The sequence below is a fragment of the Macrotis lagotis genome, chromosome 1, assembly GCF_037893015.1.
Source record: "Macrotis lagotis isolate mMagLag1 chromosome 1, bilby.v1.9.chrom.fasta, whole genome shotgun sequence".
NCBI lineage: Eukaryota > Metazoa > Chordata > Mammalia > Peramelemorphia > Peramelidae > Macrotis > Macrotis lagotis.
The window spans coordinates 498,984,924-499,004,545 of record NC_133658.1 but is presented as its reverse complement, the minus strand read 5'-3'; the positions used below and the strand labels follow the sequence as shown (position 1 = coordinate 499,004,545).

At 35.1% G+C, this 19,622-nt stretch overlaps 1 long non-coding RNA gene and 1 pseudogene across 3 annotated transcripts in view; both read left to right on the top strand.

The window, feature by feature from the left end:
• Window positions 1-19,622, top strand: part of LOC141506827 (uncharacterized) — a 222,542-nt gene that overhangs the window by 116,415 nt on the left and 86,505 nt on the right. For 2 of the 3 annotated variants that reach the window (XR_012473980.1, XR_012473978.1), the window contains 2 exons: window positions 10,721-10,782; window positions 12,971-15,585. This is a non-coding gene — a long non-coding RNA (uncharacterized LOC141506827). Of the gene's footprint in view, window positions 1-10,720; window positions 10,783-12,970; window positions 15,586-19,622 lie in introns of those variants that run through there. The other variant, XR_012473979.1, reaches the window with a different exon arrangement.
• Window positions 1,944-6,641, top strand: LOC141506826 (pleckstrin homology domain-containing family B member 2 pseudogene; annotated as a pseudogene).

Sequence of the window (19,622 nt, the reverse complement as noted above, 5' to 3'; positions counted from 1 at the left end):
AGTCATGATCAGGAAAAGAGTCTTGACATCATTTTCAAAGAATTACTACAGGAAAATTGCCCTGATATTCTAGAAGCAGAGGGCAAAATAGAAATGGAGAGAATCCACCGATCCCCCGGAGAAAGAGAACCCAAAAAACCAACCCCTAGGAATATTATAGCCAAGTTCCAGAACTCCCAAGTCAAAGAGAAAATATTACAAGCAGCCAGAAGGACACAGTTCAAATATCATGGAGCTGCAGTCAGGATCACACAGGATTTAGCAGCAACTACATTGGAAGCTCATAGGGCTTGGAATATAATATACCAGAAGGCAAAAGAGCTTAGAATGCAGCCAAGAATGAACTACCCAGCAAGGCTTCCAGGGAAAAAGGGAAAAAGGGAAAAAGATGGACTTTCAATGAACCAGGGGAATTTCAAATGTTCCTTTTGGAATGGCCAGAGCTGAACAGAAGGTTTGATCTTCAGATACAGGACTCAGGTGAAGCATGGAGATTGGAGGAGAGGGGGAAATAGGAGGGACTTAATGATGATGAACTGCATGTATTCCTGCATAGAAAAATGACACTGATAATACTCATATGAACCTCCACAGTTAATAGAGCAGGTAGAGGGAGATTTTATAATTGAAGCACAGGAGAAAGCTGAATTCGAAGATAAAATATGGTGTAAAAATGGAGTCAATAGGAAAAAAAGGGAAATGGAATGGGAGAAAGAAAAAGGAGAGGGGGAATAGTCCAAGATATTTCACATAATAAGATTTTTTTTATTACAATGAGTTATTGTAATGATATGGAAGGGGGGAGGCAAGGGGGAATGAGGGAACCTTTGCTCTCATCAGAGATGGCTAGGAGAGGAAACAGCAAATAGACTCAATGGGGTCTAGACATCTGGAGTAAGAAGGAGGGGGGGGGAGCAGGGGGAAGGGGTGGGGATGTGAATAAAGGAGGAGAGGATGGACCATGGGGGGACAGCAGATATAACACATTTTCTTTTTTACTTCTTGCAAGGGGCTGGGATTGGAAGGCCTGCCCAGGACCATGGGGCCAGGTGGATTCTGGGCCTAAGGGGTGGTATGGGGGCTCAGGGCTTCTTGGCCCCAGGACCAGGGATCTGTCTGCTGCACCACTCAGCCACCCTACAGCAGAGTCAGAGTGAAAGGAGAGAGAAAATATAGTACCTGGTAGTGGAGAAATATGAAATGAGGGAGTTGCGATCAGCAATGGCAATGTTGGAAAAATATGGAAGTAACTTTTGTGATGGACTTATCATAAAGAATGTGATCCACCCATGACAGAGTTGATGGTGTTGGAACAAAGACTGAAGCACATTTTTTGTTATTATTATTTGGGGGAGGGTGCAGGGCAAGTGGGGCTGGGTGGCCTGCCTGGGGCCACATAGCAGGGTGATCTTTGGGTGTCTGGGGCCGGATTCGGATCCAGATGCTCCTGGCTCAAGGGCTAATGCTCTGTCTGCCACCCAGCCACCCCTACTATTATTACTATTTTATTTTATTTTGGGACTTTTTTCTTCTTTTTGGTTTTTGCAGGGCAGTGGGGATGGGTGGCTTGCATGTCACATGGCTGGGTGATTATTGGGTTTACGAGCCTGGATATGGACTCGGGTGCTTGTGGCTCCAGGGCTGGTGCTTTGTCCATTGCGCCACCTGGCCATACCTACAATTATTACTATTATTTTTTTATTTCAATTTTTTTTCTCTCCCCTTTACTTTTTTCGCCCAAACAAGTCTATCTATATTCATAGGGGGAGGGGTATTTTGTTTACTTGTAAACAAGAATATTTTATTAATGTAAAAAAAAACATTTGTACAAAATGAGAATAAAAATAAATTTAACTTTAAAAAAAAAAAAAGAAATGTTTTAGAGTGTCCGGTAGGGGAGAGCCCGGGAAGGTGCTTCTGTCTGTCGTTCAGTCCAGCTGCTTGGGCTCCCACACCGAGCTGAATGCCCCGAGGGTGAAGGGATGGCATTCGTGAACAGTGGTTGGTTGCTTCCACAAAGCACAATTTTGAAGAGGTGAAAAAAAATTAGTTTGATCTGTGGTCAGATGGCAACTTAATCTATTATGATGACCAGAGGAGGCAGATTGTAGAAAATAAGATTCATATGCTAGTGGACTGCATCAACATCCGAATGGGAAATGAATGCCGAGATTTTCATCCACCTGAGGGCTAGCCAAAGGACTGCATATTACAAATTGTTTGCCGATATGGGAGAACTATTAATCTTTGTGCAGAAAGTGAAGATGATTGCTTGGCTTGGAAATTTGCACTTGAAGATGGAAGAACAAAATAAAACTTATGTTGGCTCAGAAGTCATGTATGATGAAACTGCTTTTGCTTCATCTCCTCCTCCTTATACAGCTTATGCCACACCATCTCCTGAGGTATTTGGCTATGGTCAATATAATGGCACATACCCTCCAGGAACACAAATTATCTATGCTGCTAATGGACAGGCTTATGCAGTACCATACCAGTATCCATATCCAGGACCTTATGGACAACAGCCTGCCAACCATGTCATTATCAGAGAGTGTTATCGGGACAACAATGGAGATCTGGCTCTGGGCATGTTGGCTGGAGCAGCTACTGGCATGGCCTTGGGATCTTTGTTCTGGGTCTTCTAAATTTCTCAATACTTTGTATTTGTAGCTTCTAAAATCTTTATTTTCTGTGTGTGATAATAATATATTTTACAAAGTGTTCTTGTTTTACTGTTAAAGATTTTTAATGACAGTTACAATAGTGCTTTTAAAATAGTGACATGTTAATTAGTGTAACTCACAAGGCAGGATTGTCAGTGTGCTGTTCAATTGAAATATGAATTAAAAAGATACTTGATCATTTCAAGTTCTTTTATAGTTGTATAAGAAGGACTTATGAGCTCATTCATTTTAAAGAACATTATCACTATGGTGTTAAATGCAGAGGATAAGAGATATAGCTTTATCATCCATATTAGAAGTATGCTGCTCATATTATAACCCCCGAATAGGTGATTATTTCTGGCTGGGAAAAACTCAGTTAATCCAACTGCTAGCTTTCAAATTAAGAATTAATCATGGAACAGTCTGGGTGTTTCTGTTAGCATGGCAGGGTGGTAAACTATCCACAAAAAAGCAATATAGACTTCTTGCACTACACACTCCAAAGAATAGTTCCTAAGACACTCCATATACCTTTGTAGTTGACTTTAGTGGTGCTGTACTGATGAGCCTTTTTTCTTTCTTGTGAATGGATTTAGTGAATCCTAGAGATTGGAATTGGTAAATTACCCATAAAGAGCTTCCCATCAGGACAAACTCTTGTAAATAGGGGATAGTTCTCAAATGTGGAGAGTTATAAAAGCAGTTAAGAGGCTGGGGTGATTGGTTTTTGTTTTGAAGGTGGTACTATCCATGCTTATAAAATATTGTAGACATGGCTTTTACCTTCTTCATTTTTATTTAATATGGTTAAAACATAGTTCTAAGTTCAGACCACCACTGAGTGAATTTTTATATTGTTTATCTTGCGCGACCAGATTACAAGTAGTCCTTTTGGTTGTATTTGACTCACCTGCTACAGAATATTGTTTTAAGGGTGGACTGAATGCATTTGCAGTTAGTAAGGAGAAAGAATTAAGATCAAACTCAGGGTTATGTTAGTTTTTTTAGAGGTGAGATAAGATGGAAGAAAGGCTAATGGGAAGAATGATAGGAGAAAATGATTATAGAAATTAGAAAAGATTTGCTTGAATACATGCAACAAAATCTCCATCCTGTTATAGATCTTAAATTTATTAACAGATGATTTAATTTTATTTCATAACTTTCCACAAAAATTTTATTTTTGCCAACAACCTTTAATGTATTGAAAATGTATATACTCTTCAATACCTTCTTAAATTTATGTGGTAAAACTCTTAGGAGAGTTTGCCTCATCTTCATGGAAAATGTTTTTTTTACCCCCATGGACTATTTGATAAAATCTGCTTTGCTTTACTTAAAAAACCAATCCCCCCCCCCACCAAATCTTCACTTATTTGAAGATGAGAAAGCTATTGGAGGGAAACAGAGGACCAGGGAAAGAATGAGATGTACATTTTTAGTGAACAGTTAGTCCAGAAATTGTAATAGTAGAATTGCCTTATATATGGATTGCATATATTTTTCTCTTTCTTGTATTATCTGTAGTCTAGGCATTTTTGCTGCTTCTTTAACTTTTAATTGAAATTTATTTAAAATCTACTAGTTAATAAAACTATGTTTAAGGAGTCAGGGAAATAAGACAAGAGCCATGTTTGTAATTATAGTAAATTGGGATTGTCTTAGGTGTTTTAAAAGGTTGCACTTTGCAAATGATGCTATTATCCATCTTTCTGAAAGATGTAAAAAGTTGATAATTGTGGTGTTATGACTAAGTAGAGTTATATTAAATGAATGTAAGGTAATTTAACATAAATGTAGTTATCAGTGTAAAGATAGCTATTCTATTTGAGTTAGACTGGTATATTTGTTCTACTTCCCTCTCAGAGCTTACAACTTTGGAAGTAAGAACATGTTTTCTTTGAAAATTATAGAATATAAAAAAAATCTTAAAAAAAAAAGAAAATTATAGAATAAAGCAACCAAAATTTAAAAGATAGACCTCAAACATATCAGGCAGCTAACATCATACAGTGATTTAATCATTCTTTAATTCATTAAAAAATAATGGAATGCCTGCCATGTCTAAGACAAATCTATAGTCCTACATTATTCCTAATTGATATAACTTTCCCTATTTTCTATTATGAATTTTTTTTATAACTGGTTTTGGAGGTTGAGTTTTTCCTCCTCATAATATAATAATGATAATTCCCATAAAGTTCATTCTTTTTTCATTGTTTTGTTTTTTGGTCGACTGTTTTTATATCATTTTTTTCCTCCCAATTAATTATGTCTGATGAAACTTAACAAAACTCCCTGTCAGATTTAAGGCCAAACCAACTTTGTAATGAATTCTTGGATTCTTGGCAATTCCTGTAGTCTTTTTTTTAAAAACAACTGGAGATGTCCATGAATTTTACCTTGCTTGATATTTGATAGTTGGGGGGAATCACATAAAGTCTGATTGTACAGTTGAATGAGGCTTTTAAATTATTGCTCTTTAGACTTAGAATTGTTTGTAATAAGAATATTAAAATTATAATGATTTAGACAAGTAGTTTATGTGAATCCTATAAAGCACTGTGAATTGAAGGGATGTTTGCAATAAAATAGAACTGAATGTTGTTAGTTGTTGGTTAATATGAAACTTAGCCTCTGGCTTATTGTCTGCTTCATAGAATTAAACTATCTGTCAATACTATACTCAGTCCATTATTCAGGGATATTTTAAAACTCAAAGGACCAAAGGAAATGTAATTTCAATGTTTCCCTGATTTCCTTTGGTCTGAGATTGGGAACTTCAGGATCTGGCATGATGGCATTATTATGTTTTATCCTGAGAGACTGACCTTTAGAAGAACCAGGTCTTGGATGAACTTCTCCAAAACTGTGACTTTCATTGAGTTCCTCAGACATTTCATAAGCATGTATACTTCAACTACTTGCAATTCTTGGTTACTAAATTTAAGAGGGATTTTATAAGGAGGTAATCTACCACCATCATTTTACATATGGGAATACATAAATTTAGGTAAAGAAAGTGACTTGTCCAAGATAATAGTTAAGCTGGCTGAACAGGGATAAGAATCCAAATTTCCTAATTCCCTAATCAATTCATTTTTTCTATCAGTCAACTATAACTACCTTGCTAATGTTTCAGTTGCTAGTGATTTTTCCTCAGCATGAAACAAACAAGTACTCTGGACACTTTATAAAATCTCATTTTCATACCTCTGATACTGTTGATACCAGCTTCTTAATAGTCATTGCTTTTGATTACTTTTGATATGGTGCTTTGCATAAATAATCTTAACTAAAGAAATTACCAAATAAAAGCACTTTTTTGATTTGTATATCTGGGAAGGTTTATTGCCTTTTACCTTCCATTGACATTGTTTTTTTAGGAACGAATTCTGACTGGAAAAAAAGCTGACCCGTGTGTGTGTGTGTGTGTGTGTGTGTGTGTGTGTGTGTGTGTATATATGTAAAATTTTTGTTGGCTCTATTGTTGTGTTTCCTTGGCTGGTGCTGGGATTATGTGTCCAGTAAGGTAGAGTTGAACTGAGTAAGTAAGTCTGTTTTTTGACCTGCATGCTAATTTTCTATCAGAACTCAGGGGAAATGGATTAAGTGATAGTAAAAATTCTTACTCAAACGCAGATATTTCTCTTGAGAGAGCATATTGTAGATCCAAGGCAATTGTTTAGTTTAATAAAGGGCAAAATACTAGTTTTTGAGATATGATACAAGGGATACAAATTTCCTATCTTTATTCTGGATAATCTCTCCTCACAGCTTTTACAGACACTTGTAGAAAACAGTGAAATCTCTTTGCCCAAGATTCTTTCCTTTGGTTGCCATCATGCCTCCTGTGTTGTTTCTAACTGTTGTGTCCATGAAACCTGTTTTTCTTTTTATACAGAATATACATTTATGTAGCATATAGTGAAAATGTTAATAAAATAAGTGTTGAACTGCAAAAAAAAGAAATGTTTTATATTTTATATTATTTCTATCTATTTGTGTGTGCTCAGTTGTATGTGATAATTCTTTTTATTTCCTTTTTTGGTGATTTCATTTTGTTTATTGTTATTATTCTTAGTTGCTATATTTGTTTATATTTTCTGTATTTCTATTGCCTAAGATGTTTAAGAGATAAATCTTTAGGTTTGTTTTTTTTTTCTAGGAATGTTTCATGTGGAAGGAAGGAAGGAAAAAGAAAGGAGGGAAAAAGGATTTATTCAGCATTTACCATATTTCAGGCACAGTGCTAAGTTCTTTATAGATTTCTCATTTGGTCCTCAACAAACTTGTGGTATAGGTGCTGTTATTATTCTTATCTTATTGTTAAAGAAACTGAGGTAGACAGCAGTTAAGTGACTTGCCTAGGACCACATGGCTAGGCAAAGTCTTAGGCTGGATTTGAACTCATGTCTTTTTTAGTATAACCTAGATTCTATCCATTGTGCCACTTCTCTTCTCCACTTTTTTTATACACACCCATTCTGTTGAACTTAAAAATTTCCTTTTTGTTGAAATTCTGACCATTTCTGGTCAGGTTCATTTTTGCCTTGGTTTGAATCTTGAGCTTTAGAACAAGTTATTTAATTTTCTCTTGTGATTTCTAGTTGATAGCCTTGGATTATCCAAATTTCTTTTCCTTTATATTTGGAGGTCTCTTGGTAGCTTGCAAAATTTGGTATTTTGTCAATGGCATTGTAAGATTTAATGCACTATGCATCATGGAGTTTTCAACATTGGGATGTTTTTGTTTTTGTGAAACTGATCTGTGGATTCTTTCATGGCCACTTTATTTTCTATGATCAGAAGTTCTGGATAGTTTTATTTAATTTCTTATATTTTAATATTCAGGTTTTTTGACTTTTGTCTTCTAGGAGACTTTGTATTTTTCTTAAGTTATCACTATATATTCCATATTCAAGACCAATATGCTTTTCTTGTATGAAGATTGTGCTTTCTTTTGTTGTTATTGTTTTAGCTTCTTCCAGATTGTCTTTTATTCCTGTGTATTTGCATTTCCAAGCAGTTATCCTCTCTTTTGTTTCTTCTTAGAGATTTGCCACTGTGAATTTAAATTTTTCTATTCTGTCAATTATGTTTTACAGACCACAAATTCTGCCTTCATGGCTCTCATTTCTCCTTTAAACCATTCAAAAACATCCTGTTATAATTCCATGCTCTGTTAGGAATCCACAGGTTACTCTGATTCATCAGATTCAATTTTCTTTGTCTTGTGATATTAATCCATAGATACCAGGATTCATTTAGCTGGTCATATTCTTTTGTGCTATTAATATTTCCCCTTTTGGTTTATCAGGTTATTTGAAAGGTTTTCAACTGAGATTTTTTTCCTCCTAAGATTTTTGGTAATTTCTGGCTTTTTCTTTCTCCTTATATTCCTCTATTGCTCATTTTCTGACTCCTTCTCTCTGACTTGCAGTTTCCCTGCCAGCAAAGCCATCTCAACTTTCTTCTACAGTGTAGAAGAACAATTCAAATTTCACTGGTCTCAGTCTCTTCCCCAAGTGGCTTCTGGGGGAGGAGGGAACACAACTTGTCTGAGCAGCATATTGAGATCTTTCTTCTAGGATTTGTGGAGTGCTACACAGCAACATCTTCTCTTCCATAATATACACATATATCCACACATGTCCTGACCTAGTTCTCTCTATTTCTCTGTTCTCTGGCCAAGCTTTTTTTGGACACAGATTGCTACTACTTCTCACTACTGTTTTGCTTCTCACTGAAAAAATTTCTGATCTTTGGATCTGGAAGAAGGGAGAGGCTGAAGTGTAGAACTGAATTCTGTTAAAAGCATGTGGGGAAGCTTGTGAAGTCTTAAAGCCAGGAGCACAATGGGTGGTGGGGGAGGGGTACTTTTTTGATCTTTATAGGGGGTAGAGATTAGCCTTCTCTGCTGTTGGCTCATTGAGTTTTTACCTTGTTAATCCTAACCATGGAGATAGATAAAATAGTTTTATATTCCTTATGCATAATTCTTATTTTTTGGAGGATTGAGAAATTGCGGCAACTGGAGAAAATGGTTAGTTCTCCATTTAGTTGTTTATGTGACCATTGTTTATCGCTCTCTTTATGCAGAACTAAGGAGTTCCACAAAAGTAATTAAGTTCTTGTTAAATGAAGTTCTTATTAAATAAATAAGCTTTAAAAGTTTAAAGAGGTTAGGAGAAGTAAATAGTATGTGCAAATATAATGTTTCAGGGAATTTTAATTTTTTTTCTACTGTTTAAAATTTCTTGGGGTGGCTAGATGGCGCAGTAGATAGAGCACCAGCCCTGGAGTCAGGAGTTCCTGAGTTCAAATCTGGCCTCAGACACTTAATAATTACTTACTTAGCTGTGTGGCCTTGGGCACACAACCCCATTTGCCTTGCAAAAAAAAAAACAAAAAACTAAAACTAAAAAAAATTTCTCCCATCTGGCAAAACTAAGTCTTGATAAGTGTGATTAATTCTGATAACTCACCTACTAGAGAAGGGACCCTAAAGTCAAGGTGACTGAGAGAAAGATTTATTAAATTGAATTTGTTGTCTTAACTAATCTGCTTTCCAGTTGCCATGAAGTCTCTTTCTAACTCTTCCTCGGTATTAGTGTCTGCCTATACAAAGTAAAATAAAATGCTGAGATAATTACTTGTTCAAGCCAAACTCAAAACAATTTCACCTGAAAAAATTCAAAGAAAAATAATTTTCCATATAAGATAGGTAGTATGTCCAAGATTCTCAAACTGGTGCACTGCAGCAAACTCACAGGAGCATAATGCCTCCTCTCATGATATTTTGAATTTCTGATGGAAATACAATAATACTCATCATTTGTCAGATATTATTTGAACTCAAAGTAGTTCTCAGTTTCGCTATTAGTGTGAGTTACATTCCTTTTGTTGACATTCTTGAATATTTCAGATAAGCTTTTAGTTTACTTGTACTTTTGGCTCTCCAATAACTTCTTGAACTTTATCATTTGTGACATCATATCTTTTTGAAACTGTGTTTTCAGTGGTTGCCGTGATAAAAAGCAAGTACTGTACCCCTGGAAAATCAATGTGGGTTAGGAAATAAGGGTGGCAGTGTTCAATATGATTATAAAATATGAGAAGCAGTATAATATACAACAGTTGCACATATCTTATTATTAAGTAATTATGGTTATTTAAGCAGGCAATAGCAATGTGATTGTTTTCTTTCAGTTTATGTATATTATTTTTTCAAATGGATACCAAGTTCTTGGAACATAAATACTTATTAAGTTATTTGGACCTTATTTTTCAATATATAGCACTGTTAGACATGTCTTTTTCCCTGGAGTCAGATTTGAAACCTTTCTTAAATCTACTAACTTCATGACCATGGATAAAGTCAAACCAAAAAACTCCCACCTCTCTGAGCCTCAGTTTTCTCATCTGCTAAATGGGAATAACAACTTTTTATTTCTTCACAAAGTTGTTCTGAGGCTTATATGAACTTAGCCAGCTTAAGACCTTTTTGGCAGAAATAAATTTCCTTGGGAAAAAGAAGAGACTCTAGGGATATCTATTCACATTTCTCTATGAGTCAAATCTCAATAGACTCATACAGATTCACATAACCTATATTCAACATATATCTCCTACAATAAAATTTTTATTTTAAGAAAAATACATTTTTTTTAGGTTTTTTTTTTTTTTGCAAGGCAAATGGGGTTAAGTGGCTTGCCCAAGGCCACACAGCTAGGTAATTACTAAGTGTCTGAGACCAGATTTGAACCCAGGTACTCCTGACTCCAAGGCCGGTGCTTCATCTACTATGCCACCTAGCCGCCCCCCAGGAAAATACATTTTAAAATATATTGAAATATGCTTATTGCAAACTAGATTACAAGTCTAGATATTTGCACATGACTCTCCTCATTGGTGGAATGAATAATTATTTAATACTATATGCTGTGAGGACCTATATGCTATATGTTAAGAGTTTGGAAGAGGAGAGATGTTTTTCTTTTGGCTTATGACTTTGAGAAGGAACATATATGATTATAGTCTCTTTTCAGGGAAAAAGTTGCTGGAGAGAGAGAGAAGGACCTCAGGAAGAAGTTGACATGTTGAAAAGCAGGTACTGCAAGCAATTTGCAACTTAAAGATCAGAGGAATTTCTATTTGGGTGATTCTTGATTGTTATCTCACTCCTGGAAAAGAGAACTCAATCACTTTGTGTGCTTCCTAGTTATTCTAATTTGTATAATGACTCTGATCCCCGTTTTTTTGTTAGTTTGTATAGGTTGACTTGTTTGCTATTTGCTATTGTAATGGTCTTTATGTAGCAGGGAAGGATTTCAATTTTTCATATATAATTTGGGGCACACTTTTCCCAGTTTAAGGGATATTGGTGAAGAAAAGCATTTTAAACCTAAAAAAAATTATTTACCCTAAACTTGCAATATTTAGGAACTGATGTAATTTTTCTAAGGTGACTCTTTTCTCAGTAGGTCAAAACAGGTCAGCCTTATAGTTTTGTTCTCTTCTGGCAGGAATGAGTCACTCTTGGAAAGGAATGGATGAGTTTTCAGAGATATTTATTCATGCATTTAGATAAGCATTTGAACAAATTCATTGAATACCACACTCAGACATAGACACACACACACACACACACACACACACCCAATTTATATTACCAGCACCTAACTTCCCACAAGGCAATTCTTTAAAAGCTGTTTAGCAAGACTGCCCTCAAAATCATTTTGGTTGAGTAATCTTGTTTACCCATTATTAATAAAAAAGGGTGTAGACATTAACTTTAATCATTTGATAACAAAAAATGTCTTTAAAAACAATTAAAAAAGTAGGAAAAGAACCTTGAAAAATGTCTTTGCAAAGCTTGGTGAAACTTTTTTTACACCAAACACTTAGCAAAGAGCATGCTGCTCTATTAGCATGAATCAAAAACATTTGGATTTGTCAGTTCCAAGAAAAATTGATCAATTGTGAAGAGTCAAGGTAAATAAAGGGGTTTAACATTAATGAAACATCAGAATTTCCAAAGCCAAGAACAACTATCAATGAAATTAAGGTACAGAGATGAATAAGTCTGAGGCATCTGGGCAATCAAGATAGGCTCTAGCTTTGCTTTGTCTCTATAGACTACATTATGTGGAGGTTTGGGCCTATAAGTAGCACAAACAACAGGAAATTCTACAATTCAGAGGAATTTGTTGGGAATGTGCTATAGAGTCCTGCAAAATTAAAGACTCTGCAAAATACATTACTTAGGGAATAGACATTTAGTTTTCTGAAGTTCCTTTGACCACCTCTGCTCATTCATTATTGTTTTAGAAACAAAAAGTTTTTTTATATTTAGACCTTCATCATATATATATATACGTATATATATATATATATATATATATATATATATATATAATGTATGTATATATGTATGTATCTCCTTGTTTCACCTGGGTTATATAATTTAGGCAAGTTAGCCTATACTTCAGTACCCCAATGCCATCCCCATAGGCTCTTAGAGATAATCCAACTTCATATTACAGATGAGAAAACTGAATACAGAGTTGCTAAATTATTTTACTAAAGTCATTCAATAGTAGAGAAGGGATTTGAATTCCAAGTTCTCTGATTCTAAAGTATTCATGCTACCCTCTCTGTCATTTTATAAATCATATGATCATAGATTTAGAATTGTAAGTCCAACTCAGTCATTTTATAACAAAGGAAACTTAGGCCTAAACTTGCCACAGATCACACAAAATTTGTTCAAGGTCCCGCAAGGGCTAAGTAACAGAGTTTTTGTCTCTATCTCCAAGGAAATTTATGTTAATAAAAATTCAAAGCCAAATTAATTTTTATTCTGCAGGATTTACATATTGAAATTTCCAAAGCTTTAAGGACAAGTTATCATGAGTTTAAATAAACCAATCCAATATTAGGAATTACTAAAATAATTGATATAAAATTTGTATTAAAGGAGAAAGGATGGAGTAATGGATAAAGAATTGTCCTTAGGGGTGAGGAAGATATGGTCTTCATAAGAAGGACAAGTCCTACCTCTGACTAGATATGTACACTCTCCCTAGGCAATTTGTTTATCTCATAAGTACAACAGATGATTCAACCTATATAAAACGCCAATACCAAAATCCACTGGTATAGGATTCTCTCTTTTTGGTGAAGATCAATATACTGGGTCTGTATCAGAGTCTGGGAGGAGGTGGGGACAGCAAAAGAGGAGAACTTCAGCCTTCTTTGTGTTTCTTCTAAGTCTTCCGGTTCTTCATTCTCTTCAGATCAGTCATTTCTGGCTTCAAAAGAGAAAACTGAAGAAGCCAACCCTACTTCAGGTTGCGACCAAAAGAAAAGACTAGAGATGACATGAGATGAGCTGAAAGTCTCCAGGATATTCCTGTACCCAGTTTGTTACATAGAGACTTTGGGAAATTTCTTTTTGGATGAGATCTGTGACTTTCTGCTCTTGGTTGAGTTGAGTTCTCTTATTCCCAATAAGAAAACTCCTTAAATCAGTGTTGTCTGATATATATTTGCCTATAAATTCTTTTTCTGAATTCTGTTTTGCTATTAATTAGAGTAAAATTGCTATGTATGTTCAATAGGATTTAATGGGAAAGGGGTCAAGTCTTAGACATAAAGCTTGGGGTCCTGCTTCTCTTTAACTAATGAAATAGTGACAAGAAGATAGATTGAACCTGAAAATCTCCTGTTATGGATAAATAATATATAAGGGAAAGGATGGATAGAATTCTAGCCTGGTACCCCCTCTCTCTGAGGAGGGCAGAATGCTCATACATTTTTGTCCCAATTTCCTGCTTCCTGCTTGTGGTAGGAATTAACGTCTTCCTTGATGAAAAGTATGGGGAGAAGAGACTATAGAAGTCTATCCTTCCTACTTTCAAGTCACAAAATAAACCCATACTATATATGGGGGACAGCCCTCACCAAATATAAATTGTACGAAAAAATGCCAATCTGCATTGGTAGACAGTGTTCCAAATTCCTCATCAGGAACTTTTGATACTGATGAATAAGACAGAAAAAATATCAGTCCTAAGTTCATATACTTAATTAACAGTTATCTAGAACAAACAGCAGATATTTTATTTCAATTTGGAACTCTGGAATTCAATTAAGCTTGATCTTGAGATATTTCTCAGCTTTGAAGTCCATATCATTAGCAATCTAAAGTTGTTTCAAAATTTTCAGAACAAGTGGTTTTATCTTCACAGAAGAGTGAATAAAGTAAAAAATGTCCTATAGGATAATTTAAGAATGCATAGCTTCATGTTACTGCCTCATCTGCCTAGACAACTTGTGAACCCTAAAACATTTCTCCCACTTTTTGATTTTATACTCTTAAAAATTATTGAGAACTCCCTCCCATTAAAGGGTTTTTATCTATTTAGGTTACATTTGTATCAGTATTTACCATATTATAAATTAAAGTATCATTATATTGTGCAAATAATTTTGACTTCACAAACACCCTTTGAGAACTGCTGGTCTAGAGCCTCTCACTTTATTCTATGGAAGCTAGAAGATTTTTCCTTATCAAATTACTTTTCATCATCACCTTTCTCATTTAATAATACTTGAGAACATTTTGATCATGTTAGTTTCCTCAGAGTTTGATAGATTGACTGTGTTTTTTGTTTCTTTAATGATTAGCTGCAGCAATATATATCAGACATGATTAAGCCAATAATACTTAAAGCAAATTTCTTTTCTTGACTATAGAAATCTTAGAAGAATGAGTGAAGAGCTCTTTAGGAAATCTGAAATAACTATAACTACAATAAAAGATAACTCTCTAAGTGCAATGACTTATAATGACAACAGCCTTACAAGTAATGTCTTTATGTATGAGATTTCTTGTTTATTTTCTTTAGTGAAAAAAATTATTTAGGAGAAAATAGACTTCATGTGTCTTTTAAAAGACATCTAGGTAATATTATGATGTGAAAGATAGGGGGGGGGGAAGGAAGTTTCAGCTCTTTCACATAAACCCTACCAAGTTTTTTTAAAGGACTCCTGAAAAACTAGTGAAAAGAATCCCCCCCTGGAAACAACAAAATTCAGTCTAGAACTAACAAAAAAATTACCAGAAGCCACCAGAGGGTGACAGAGGGATGGATGTACCAGGGAAACTAACAGGAGCTCAGGTAAATGCAAAAGCCAGTAGAGGCATAGTAAAGAATTGTTTCAAAGAAATCAGTGAAAATTCTAGTAAATAGATCAGAAACTTGGAGGTGATGGGGAGAAGTACCTCGCCATGGAAACAAACACAAACTCCCACAAGTGGACCTGAAACTAGATAGAGCTCTGAAGGTAGAATCTCGATCAAGCATATACTGTAAGGGAAATGAAACCCTATACCAGACTCAGAATGTCAAAACTGAAGAGAGGCACAGAAGTACCTCCTATAGGTTACTGCACAGGAAAGTGGAGCTCTGGATGCCAGAGGAGACAGGCTCAGCTCAGTATCCCTTCTAGAGGAAAAAGGACTTTTATGAGAACAGAGACTAGATCTGAGTAGCTTTTTTAAAAAATGATTTCATGCAACATCCTACACATATTTTTTGCTTGTTCATACTTTTCAGGGAGTTTAATTTTTAAAATTATCCCCTGACCTGTTTTTAAACAGTACATTTTCATGTTTTTTCAGTCTTTTGTCTTTGTGCCAATATTTCTGATCATCCCATAGAATTATTTCCTTTTCCCTCCCATAGAGTCTATTCAGGCAATGTTTTCCAACTTCTATTCAAAACTTTTTGTTCCCATTCAATTTTTCCTTCCTGATCTTTAATTTCACTTAATTTTTTTTTATTTCTTCCTCTATTTTTTTCATATATTCTTGAGATTCTTGTAACTACATTCTCCCCACCCCCACCCCCACCCTGGATATTCTGTGGTAGTGGCCATGAGAACACTTTTCAATTTCTTCTCAATTAACTCTTCTCAATTTCCTTTTTGGTTGCCCATATTTCTTCATTATATTCAATTGTTTGTTAGTTTTTTTTTCCACTTATATTTTTGGCTTCAGTTCTTTTTTGGAGATTTTGTGCTCAGGTTGATCTCTCTGGTACACTTGGATGGAAAGGGTAGGCCTTGTTTGGTTTTGTCTCTGTAATCTGGATGCTATCACTAGAAATATGGATAGAATGGCTTGCATTAGACCCACCATCCTCCATACCTTGCTCCTGGTTCATTCCCTTTTTCTGGCTTCCTGGCCTTGGCTAATTTCTTTCTCTTTGATTTTTATTATTCTAAATAGGGATTTTTTTTGCCCTTTATTTTGTCATTATTAGATTACAGTAGGATGCTGAAGATCACTTTAGTATCCAGATTCTTGCACAGCTCTCCTTGTACTGGTTTCTAGGTTCTAAATTTCCTTGTTTCCTGCTCCAGGGGTTCCTATGAGACTGAGCCTTGTCTCCCTAAGCAGTGAATTGGTCCTGTTCTTTCCTTACTTCTGATACCTAGGGCTGGGATTTAACTTTAGTATTCCAATTATTGTAGCTTATGTTGACTTGTGACCTTTATCATGATACCTTTAAGTTACAGAATGAAAAGCATTTTTAACATTACAGTGCATTTCAATAAAACTATGAAAGTTTCTTTATAGAGTTGGGGGAAAATTTTGATGTGGAGGATCAAAAGCTCAAGGGAAATCATGATAAAAATTGGAAAGAATCAAATCTCAAACTATACTAGAGATAATCAAAAACTATTTGGTCCTAGTGAGAGAGAAAGGAACAGGCACACAGACACAGACACAGACACACACACACACACATAGAGAAATACCCAGAGAGAGACACATACACTCACAATCACACAGTGAGAGATATACACAAAGAGAGAGACAGAGCCAGAGTCACAGAGATACAAGAAGAGAGACAGACACAGAGACATACAAAGACAGAGACAAAGAGACACAGACAGATTCAGAGAGAACACAGACACAGAGACAGAGACACAAAGAGAGACAAGCAGACACACAAAGACACAGACAGACTCAGAGAGACAGAGATAGAGACTCAGAGAGACAGAGACAGAAATGTAAAGAGAGAATGAGAGACAGAAAAGAGAAGAAAGGAAAGAAGGAAAAACAGATTAGTGGAGCCATATAGGTATATAACCTACACATTCTTGTGATAATGAGAAGAATAGCTTAGTTTCTCAGCATTCAGACTTGTGTATATGTGTGCTTAGACTATGAATTTTATTAATCTCAACTGCAAGTATAATTTAGAGTAACTTGGTAAATCACTCTTTTTTTTTCAGTTTACCTATTCTATAATATGGCATTCCTTTTGAATATCAACTTCCCCAACTAGATTATATGGATTCTGAGAGCAGAGACTATCTTTTCCCCTTATTTAACTCTCCAGAACCTGGCAGAGTGCCAAACACATAGTAGGCATTTAATAGAGTTTTATTGACTATGACTATGGCATGATTGCCAAAAGAAAACAAGATAATCTAAATTAAGGTGACTTGTCTTTATGCAACCCAGGATCTTGGTTTTATAGAGAGGTAGAACAAATATTCTTTGGTACTCTCTCTTTTTATGAACTAGTTTTGTTTACTGTAAAACATTTTTTTCTAAAAAAAACTTTAAAAAGTGAATACAACTGTAAATATATGAACTGTAGGCTGTTCTCTATAATGTTTATTAGAAACAGAAGAAAAACTCCTGTTTTGAAAAGTGAATTATTACATTTCACTCTTTTCCTGGTTTTTCTCTAAGTCCACTTGCCAGTGGTATAAGAATAATACTGTGATCAGAATATCCTCATTTATTATTGTAACATATTGATCTATAAATCTTAAAACTTTCATGTGGAATTCACATCTCACCTTTGGATAACTAACAAGGCATGTTGGCCAACATGCTTGCTAGACCTTAAATGTTTGTAACAGCTTTTCTCAATAACCAATTGAAAAATGGGAATACCTTTTTTTAAAGCTGTGATTCGGTATGCTATAAACATAGATCTGGGGTAAGAATACTGAATTTCATGAAGATCAACAGTCTGTCTGACTCCATTAATCAAAAGATTTCAATTGCTATAGTATTACAGAGCATGTAGCAGTCATTGATAATTTTTTGTCAGAGAGAAATGGAACTGTCTAGACAAGTTTCAAATGGATTTTTTTCTGTTGATTTTTTTACAGGCAATAGTTATTGTGGAAAAAATAGGTTTCATGTGTTTTTTAAAAGATTCGATAATTATTTCTAGTTAAGATGACATGAAAGACTGAAAAGAAGCCCAGCTCTCTCACATGAACCCTAGCAAATATTTGAAAAGACTCCTGGAAAAGACCAATGATAAATATCCCCTCCCAAAAAATCAAAGTAAGATTATCAAGTCTTGAATTTAAAAAGCTATCATGGACTGACAGAGGGATGTACCCGAGAAACCAACGTGAGTTCAGGTAAATGTAAAAGCCAGAAGAGGCACAGTAAAAGATTGTTCCAAGTAAATCAATGCAAATTCTAATAAATGAGGGTGGGGGTAGGAATGCTGGGGTGGGGGTTAGGAAGAGGTGACTCTTCATGGAAACAAGTACAGGTGAACCTGAAACCAGCTGGAGCTCTGAAGGTAAAATCTCAATCTAACACAAACTACAATAACTAGGGACATGAAGCCATATACCAGACCCAATAGGTTACTGCTCAGAGAAGTAGGTTGTGGCTATACACATGTTGAAATTCGGGGAGCCACAGAAGGTGACAGGTTCATTTTAGCTTCTAGATGTCAATGCCCAATTGGTTAAAGCGATATCTCATTTGGACTATCAGGGGCACAGCAGAACACAGAATTGGGAATTATGCAAGGGAAAGAAGACAGAAAAGGATGCAGAACCCACAGTAGACCTTCTAGAATGTCAGTGACTGAGACAGTAGGGTCTAATACCAGTTACTCCATCAAGATGAGTACTTGAAGCAACATTCAGACTACCAAAGAAAAAAGGAAGGAGGGAAGGAGAGAGGGAAGGAAGGCAGGAAGGAAGGAAGGAAAGAGAGAGGGAAGGAAAAAAGGAGGGAGGGAAGGAAGGAAAGATAGGAGAGAAAGAAAGAAGAAGAGAAGGAAGGAAGGAAAGAGAGAGGGAAGGAAAAAAGGAGGGAGGGAAGGAAGGAAAGATAGGAGAGAAAGAAAGAAGAAGAGAGAGAGGAAAGGAAGGATGGAAGGAAGGAAACAGACAACTATTACTCTTTGAAGATGGTATGATGATAAGAAAATTGACTAAAAACTAGTTGAAATAATTAACATTAGCAAAGTTGTATGATACAAAATAAACACAAATAAATTATTAACATTTCTATGTATTTCCAAGAAAGTCCAGTAGTAGGAGATAGAAAAAGTAATTCCGTTTAAAATAACTGTAGAAAATATAAAATATTTAGAAGTCTACATGCCAAGACAAACTCAGAAATTATTTGAACACAATAACACAAATTTCACACAAATAAAATCAGATATTAACAGTTAATAAAATATTAATTACTCAGGGGGTAGATCAAGCCAATATAATAAAATAGAATATAAATTACAATCCTACCTAAATTAATCAGTGTTATACCCATTAAACTACCAAAATAGCATTTTATAGAGCTAGAAAAAGTAATAATAAAATTCATCTGGAAGAGCAAAAGGTTAAAGAATATCAAAGGATTGAAATGATGAAATTAATGAAAACAAATGTGAAGGAAGATAGCCTACTTGTAACGGATCTTAAACTGTTATTAATCATCAAAACTATTTGGTATTTGTTTAAGAACAGAGTACCATGGATCAGTGGAAGAGATTAGGTAAATAAAACATAGTGGTAAAGAGCATAGTAATCTAATGTCTGATAAATACAAAGACTCCAGTTTTTAGGACAAGCACTCACTGCTTGACAAAAACTGCTGGGAAA